Source organism: Gracilinanus agilis, chromosome 2 (genome assembly GCF_016433145.1).
Source record: "Gracilinanus agilis isolate LMUSP501 chromosome 2, AgileGrace, whole genome shotgun sequence".
Taxonomy (NCBI): Eukaryota; Metazoa; Chordata; class Mammalia; order Didelphimorphia; family Didelphidae; genus Gracilinanus; species Gracilinanus agilis.
In genome coordinates, this window is record NC_058131.1 from 217397940 (window position 1) to 217406367 (window position 8428).

Consider the following 8428-nt stretch of genomic DNA (forward strand, 5'->3'; position numbering starts at 1 on the left):
TTGCCTATTTTGATACCTTCAATTTCTTTTTCTTCTCTAATTGCTATTGCTAGTGTTTCTAGTACTATGTTGAATAATAGAGGTGATAATGGGCATCCTTGTTTCACTCCTGATCTTATTGGGAAGGCTTCTAATTATTTTATTCCAGTAAATGTACACATGTTTTCCAAGGTTACATAATTCATTTTGTCTCCCTGCTGAAAGCCATCGAGACTGTGAGGTTAGCATGGCTACTCACAAGCTCTGACAATCCAGCATGGCAGGTTGTCAGGAGGATGGAAATTCCACACTCAGTTTTATATATTATATTATATTATTATAATTAATTATATTACATATATAACTAATTATATTATGTATATAGTTACATTATACTATTCATTCCCATCATCAATCAAGGAGATAGTTATGGTAGTTGATTACATCCAATAAGATACAATAATATCAGTCTGATCCAATGTTTTGTTCCCATGGTGTTTTTTCTGTTATAGGATCACTAAGAATACAGTTCTGGTAGGGTGATTCTGTGCTAGTTTGTCATTGCCATAATTTACTTGTGTTTCACTGTTTCTTTGGTCTGTAGGAGTTTGGGAACAAACCCAAGCCAGGTATTTTCTTGTTGGGAACTTTAGAAACTTGTATTAACTCAGTAACTGCTGTTTTTTTTTTTTTTTTTTGCTGGGCTGATTCTAGGGGAAATTTCTATACTCTAGGGGATTGTACAGGGGTTTATTTTGGGATATGGTATAGTCTGTGAGTGTGATTGTTCTTGCCATGAACCTATACTGTTTTTCTGTGTCTCCTTTGAGCCGGATAAGGATATTGATTGCAATAATTTCAATACAAGTGAATGCCACTGTAAAAAGAGTCACATAGGGCAAACTGAGTGTGGAATTTCCATCCTCCTGACAATCTGCCATGCTGGATTGTCAGAGCTTGTGAGTAGCCATGCTAACCTCACAGTCTCGATGGCTTTCAGCAGGGAGACAAAATGAATTATGTAACCTTGGAAAACATGTGTACATTTATTGGAATAAAATAAAGAAAAAAAAATTTAATGCACTTCAGAAGTACAGAATGGAGGAGCCTTGAGAAAGAAAGAAATGAGTGTTTTAACAGATTGAAAATTCAACATGGGTCAACAGTGTTACATAGTCACAAAAAAAAAAGAGGCAAAGTAATGCCTAGAACAACCTAGATAACAGTTCAACTATACCTTGATCCACTCAGTCCACTGAATATAGTTCTGGGCATCACATTTTAAGATAATTATAGGGAAAATGAAACATGTTAATGAGAAAGGGACTGGGTTGTTTGGAGGTCTAGAGACAATGCCATTTGAAGATTAGTTGAAGCATTTGGTTATGGAGAAGAGATTTAAGGAATTCATTATAGCAATCTAAGTATTTGGAGGACCATCAAGGAAGAATAGCAGTTATTCTTGGCCCCAGAGAGTGAAATTCAGAACAAGGCATAAAAGTTGTATTAAAGCAGATCCTAACTAGAGCTATCCAAAGTGTAGGGGGCTGCATTTGGAAGTGGTGAGTTCCCCTCACTGGAGGTGTTCAAATAGGAGCCAATTAACCATTTGTGTCATAGAGAAGATTCTTAATCAGGTATGAGATGGACTAGACTGTCTTGGAGGTCCCTTCCCACTCTCAGATTTGGTGATTTTGCTTAGTACTTTAGAAGGAAAGGTGGCAGTGGAATTAAAGTATTAAATTTAACCCCAGCCTCTGATGTTTACTATTCGGGTGACTTTGGACAAATTATTTATCCTCTCTGGGGTTCGGTTTTCTAATCTTTAGTCAAGTAAACAAGCATTTATTAAGTACCTACTATGTGTCAGGTACTTAACAATAGTTATAAAAAAGAAGGAAAAGGAAAAAGGAGGGTGGCAAAAAGAAAAACAAAACCAAAAAACCCTCAAAATACAATCTAGTCCCTATTCTCAAAGACTGCACGATCTAATGGAGGAGAGAGCATGGAAATTAATTAACTATGGACAAACAAAATACTAGATCTGGGATAAACTGGAGGTAGTCAATGGAGGGAAAATATAACAAGGACTAGGAGACACTTTTTGTAAAAGGCGTTTTTTGTTGTTTTTCCTTCTTGTATTTGAAGGAAGAGAGGGAGACAGAAAGAAGAATATGAGAAGAGAATGTGTTCTGAGGGCAAGGGAAAGCCATCCAGTGCAAATGTCCAGAGTAGGGAGTTGGAGTGTCATGCAAGAAACAGCAAATTCGGAGTCCATTGTAAGGAGTAAGGTGTAAGAAGGCTGAAAAGTTTAGAAGGGACCACCTTATGAAGCGCTTTTAAATGTTAAACAGGCTATTTTATATTTAATTCTGTAAATAAGAGGGAGCAACTGTAGCTTAAGGGAGGTGACGTGGTCAGAGCTGTGCTTCAGGAAAATCAATCTGAAATCGATAAAAATGAAGGAGTTGGACTCATTGGCCTCAAAGATCCTTTCCAGCTGTGTCTATGATTCTATAAACTCTAAAATCTCTTCTCTTTCTAAATCCTCTAATCCTATGATATTCAAACAAAAATCTTGCCCTTGCGGAAGCACAGAGCATTGGGTGAGAAACGGTTTGTTTAAATAAAAAAAAAAAAAAAAAAAAAAACCTTTTCCACAGAGCTTTGACATAAAGAATCCCTTAGGAATGTTGCTCAGCTGACACTAGACCCCACCCCTAAGTACTGAAGCTCCCCGGGAACCTGCCTCCACTCTGTCCGACGCTCCGCCCCCAAGCCCACCCACGGCTCCTCCCTACCCGAAAATGAACCAAAGACGTGGAGACTTCCAGATTTCCTAGAAGGGCCCAGCGAGTAAGGCTAGTGTCCCTGCCTTTTCTCTTCTCTTTCCAGGCCCTCCCCTTGCCTTTCTCGGAGATGTCCTGATTCCCTTTATCTCGAGCTCCATTGGCTGTGAACTGCAGGTGGGCGGGGCGTGAGTCTCTCAGGGCCGGCTCCTCTCCCTCGCTCCTTCCTCAGCCCGCCTCCCAGGTGGTGCGAGAGGAGGTGCATAAATGTGGACAGTTCTTCTACTCCTTCCCAAACCCAGTGGGGTCCTCTGTCAGTCTCCCTGCCTTAAGGGCTGAGGTTGTTCCCCTGGGAGACTTTCATCACGTGGTCACGCCAGACAGGTGTGGGTAAGTTAAACCCTAGTTTGTGGTCCAGTCCGTAGGTCCTTCAGTCAGTCTGTCGAGGTCCGCAGGGGTGGGCGGCCAGGGGCGATTGTCCATCAGGGTAGGTCAGCCTAGAGTCTTTTATCCTATCTGCAGGCGGTGGGTTGGTCAGGTCATTTGACTCCCAGTCAGTAAAGCACTCAATCAGTTCTCTCCTTAACTTATCAGTCAGTTGGTAATTTGGTCTGTTTTACTGTAGTAAGTTGGTCCTGGTCAGTCAGAGGTCAGGGGATTGGTCTGTGTGGTCATTTAGCTGATCAGTCAAAGGCCAGTCAGCATGCATTCCTGTTTCAATCAAGAAATAGCTCCTATTTAAGATTTTTGCATCTATGTTCATTAGAGAAATTAGTCTGTAGTTTTCTTTCTCTGTTTTTGGTCTACCTGGCTTTGGAATCAGTACCATAATAGTGTCATAAAAGGAATTTGGTAGGACTCCTTCTTTGCTTATTATAGCAAATAACTTGTATAGTATTGGGATTAGTTGTTCTTTGAATATTTGATAGAATTCACTTGTGAATCCATCAGGCCCTGGCGATTTTTTCTTAGGGAGTTCTTTGATGGCTTGTTGACAATTTCCCTAATGAACATAGATGCAAAAATCTTAAATAGAATACTAGCAAAGAGACTCCAGCTAGTGATCAAGAGGGTTATCCATCATGATCAAGTAGGTTTTATGTCAGGAATGCAAGGATGGTTCAACATTAGGAAAACCATCCACATAATTGACCATATCAACAAGCTAACAAACAAAAATGACATGATTATCTCAATAGATGCTGAAAAAGCCTTTGACAAAATACAGCATACATTCCTATTGAAAACACTGGAAAGTATAGGAATAGAAGGACCTTTCCTAAAAATAATAAACAGTATATATCTAAAACCACAAACAAGCATCATATGCAATGGAGATAAATTAGAAGCCTTCCCAATAAGATCAGGAGTGAAACAAGGATGCCCATTATCACTTCTATTATTTAACATCGTACTAGAAACACTAGCAGTAGCAATTAGAGAAGAAAAAGAAATTGAAGGTATTAAAATAGGCAAGGAGGAGACTAAGCTATCACTCTTTCCAGATGATATGATGGTCTACTTAAAAAATCCTAGAGAATCAACTAAAAAGCTACAGAAATAATCAACTTTAGCAAAGTTGCAGGATACAAAATAAATGCACATAAATCATCAGCATTTCTATATATTTCCAACACATCATAGCCGCAAGAGGTAGAAAGAGAAATACCATTTAAAATCACCCTAGACAATATAAAATACTTAGGAATCTACCTACCAGAACGAACACAGGAATTATATGACCACAACTATAAAACACTTTCCAAACAATTAAAACTAGATCTAAACAATTGGAAAAACATTGATTGCTCATGGGTAGGATGAGCTAACATAATACAAATGACCATTCTACCCAAATTAATTTACTTATTTAGTGCCATACCTATCAAACTACCAAAAAACTTTTTTACTGAATTAGGAAAAACTATAACAAAGTTCATTTGGAATAACAAAAGATCAAGAACATCAAGGGAAATAATGAAAAAAGTGAAGGAAGGTGGCCTAGCAGTACTAGATATTAAACTTTACTATAAAGCTATGGTCATCAAAACAATATGGTACTGGCTAAGAGACAGAAGGGAGGATCAGTGGAATAGACTGAAGGAAGGAAGGAAGGAAGGAAGGAAACAAGAAAACCATTTGTATACAAAAAGACCATGGACTTAGATTTCAGAGACTTAGATAACAGTACCAGTTCACATCAAATCTCATCGGTCAATCAGTAGTTCCATTATGCAGCACTCACTGGATGGATCAGTTGGTCATCAATCAGTCAGTCTATTAGTCTTTCAACAGTCACTTGGTAGGTCAGTCAGCCTTCAGTGCTTATAACAGCCTTCAGTACTCAGTCACAATCATTTACAGTTGTTAATTTAATTACATCTCAGTCTGTTGGTTGGTCAATTTTTCAAGTAACCATTTGGCTAGTCAATTGGTCAATAAATCCAACATACTCTACCAGCAAGTATCTCCTAAACTTCTGTCCTTACTGGAATGAGGATTCTCCCTTCTATTTACTGTTCTCGTTACTATGTCTATATAAAGACCTGGGCCTGGGCACCAACAATTATCTATCAGTCAAAGCTTATATTATAAGCAGACATATTTTTTTTAAAAATGGTGGGGGTGGGGATGGAGTGATATGATTGATATGGAGATTGACTGACACACTAGGAATGATTTCCTGACTAAAGGAGGAATAACTACTGACTGGCCTCTGATTGATCAGCTAACTGACCCCATTGAAGCAACTGACCAAAATAAATTTCCACATTGGCCATGATCAAAAGGAAAAATGTAGGTGTGTATATAGATGTGTGTCATTCTGTACTCTAAGTCTTTTTACCTCTCTATCATGTTTCATCATTAGTCCTCTAAAATTATGGTCATTACCCTGATCAGAGTTCCTAACATTGTTTATCTTTACCATATTGTCATTGTACAAATCCTTCTACTGGTTCTGTTCTCATCACTGCATTAATTCATACAAGTCTTCCCAGTTTCTTTAAAACCATCCCCTTCATTTTTTACAGCAAAATATTCCCTCACCTCTACAGACCACAACTTGTTCCAGCATTCCCCAATTAACGGACATCTACTTGGATCATTTTTAAAAATGTTTCTCTTATAATGTGTTTATTTTCTCTCCTTTGACCAGTTCAGATGAGAATAAGATTCAAGTATCAGCAGTTCCCCCCACTTTTTCTTTGTATAGATTTATACTCACTCATCCCAATTATGTGAAATAATTTTCCCTAACCTTCCTTTCAGCTCCCATCTAGTGTATTCCTCTCTTTTTCTCCTTCTATTCTTCTTTTAAGATCTTCAATATACAATAGAACCACTTCCAAGTCTTTTGTCTAATTATTCTTTCTATCACCCCTGATGATAAATGAGTTCAAAAGAGACATCCATATTATCTCATCATATGCAAATATATCCTTGTTCAATCCCTTTTTCTAAAACCCTTACCTTCCATCTTAGAATCACTACTTTTGTATTGATTCCCTGGCAGAATGGCAAGGACTAGGTAAGGAGCTTTGAGTTGCCCAGGGTCACACAGCCAGGAAGTGTCTGAGTCCAAATTTGAACACAGGACCTCCCATTTCTAGTCCTGGCTTTCTATCCACTGAGCTACCCAGATGTCCCCTCTTTAGTCCCTTATGATTGTTTATTTATGTTTATCTTTTTAATTTTTTTTCACAGTTGTGTTTAAACTTGTCTTCTGGAATTTTGTATTCCAAATCCTCCACCCTTTTATAGTAGTAACTACTAAACCATGTGTGATTCTCTCGCTTCTTATTTGAACTTTTTTTCTGGCTGCTTGAAGTAATTTTTCTTTGACCTGGAGTTTTGGCTACAGTGTTCCTGGGAGAGCTTTCATTTTGAAGTTTCTTTCAGAAGATGACAGGTAGATTCTTTCCAGTTTAACTTTGCCTTCTGTTTTTAAGAAATCTTGATAGTTCTCTTTATGGATTTCTTGAAATATGATATCTAGGCCCTTTTTGTGGTTTTGGCTTTTAGGTAGTCCAATGATTCTTAAATTTTTCATCCTCAATCAAGACTCTAGGTCAGTTGTTTATGCTACAAAATATTTTGAATTTCCTTTTTTTTAAAGTTTTTTGACTCCTTTAATATTTCTTATCTATTGACTTCAGTGTAATCCATTCTAATTTTCTGAGCCTGTTGCTTAGTCAAGTTTTTTGGTTTGGTTTTTTTGCTTGTTGTTTTTTGCCTCTTGGGCAAAACTGTTAATTCCCTTTCCAATTCTTTTATACCTCTTATTTCTTTTCCATTTTTTTCTCAAGCATTTTTATTTCATTTATAAAAAACTTTTTTCTGTTCTTTAAAAAAAATCTTGTTTCATCTCTTTTAAGAATTCTAGTTGAATTTGTTCCCACGCTATTTTTCTTAAATTTTTTTTTGGTAGATATCTTGGATTCATTCTTTTCTGGGTTTGTTATCTTGAGCATCTATCACCTTAATAGTTTTTTTTTGATAGGATTCTTTTTTTTTCTGTTTGCTCATTATTCCAGATTATTTTCTGATTTCAGATTTGATGTAATGGCCAAACTCTTTGCACTTATGTAGGGAAGGTCCAAGCTGGTCCTATTGGTGCTTTCTTGGGAGTGTTGAATGTTATAGGATCTTAGGAATAATTCAGGCTAGGAATAATCAAGTTATCAATGGTTTCAAGGCATTCTGATCCAAGGCAAAGAAAATCTGATCACTCCCACCATGATCTGAGCTCTCCAAGTGCCTTACCCTAGATTATAGTCCTACTACTGTTGGACTCAGCCACTTTTAGCCAGCTGGTAAGCTCTACTGGTTCAGAGTCAAAGAATGGTAAGTTTCCCTTTGGCCTGTGATTCCTGTCCTTGTTATTTCTCTACAGGCTTCACATCAGACTAGAAGTTAGAATTGAAACCTTGCTTTGCTCCTGTGCATCTGAGACACATTGCTGCTGCTTTCAAAATTTGTTCCTCTCTTGGTAAACAGCTTTGGGGCCTCATTACACCATTTCTGGGCACTAATCTTTGTCTTAGTCTACTCTAGATCTTTACCCTAGAATTGGGGGTCAGGTGGCACCAGTCCCTGCATCCTGGTGCTCTGTATCTTGTATTTGTTCTTATGCTGGTATAATCTCTGTCTGTGGTAAAGTGCTTCTCAGGTTATACTCAGGGTCAAACCTATTCCTAGTGTCTACAGACATTTCTGTACCTATCTGGATTCAGTCTGGTGCATTTTCTAGATCTGTTGGGAGGTGTTGTGGGATAGTGGGGCTTGATGTACTTCTCTTGCCCTTCTGCCATCTTGGCTCATCCTCCTGAAATATGTATTTTTTAAAACGTTTTTTAAAAACCCTTATCTTCTTTCTTAGAATCAATACTAAGTATTGGTTCCAAGTCAGAAGAGCAATAAGAACTAGGCAGTGGGGATTAATTAAGTGACTTGTCCAGCGTTACACAGAAGTGTCTGAGGCCAGAATTGAAACCAGGCCTTCCCATCTCTGGTCCTGGCTCTCAATCCTCTGAGACACCTAGCTGCCCCCAGGAGGTGGGGGGGGGGGATTTTTTTTCCTCAAGGGAACAAGCAGATTTTACATTTTGTTTTCTAGTTTGTAATTTAGCTTTTTAATTATCAGCTTAATTTTATATTAT

At 37.9% G+C, this 8428-nt stretch overlaps 1 pseudogene; it reads right to left on the reverse strand.

Annotated features, from left to right (window-relative positions):
* The window catches only part of LOC123233490, a 95824-nt pseudogene extending 87744 nt beyond the window's left edge, over window positions 1-8080 (reverse strand).
* Between the last annotated feature and the right edge of the window lie 348 nt (window positions 8081-8428).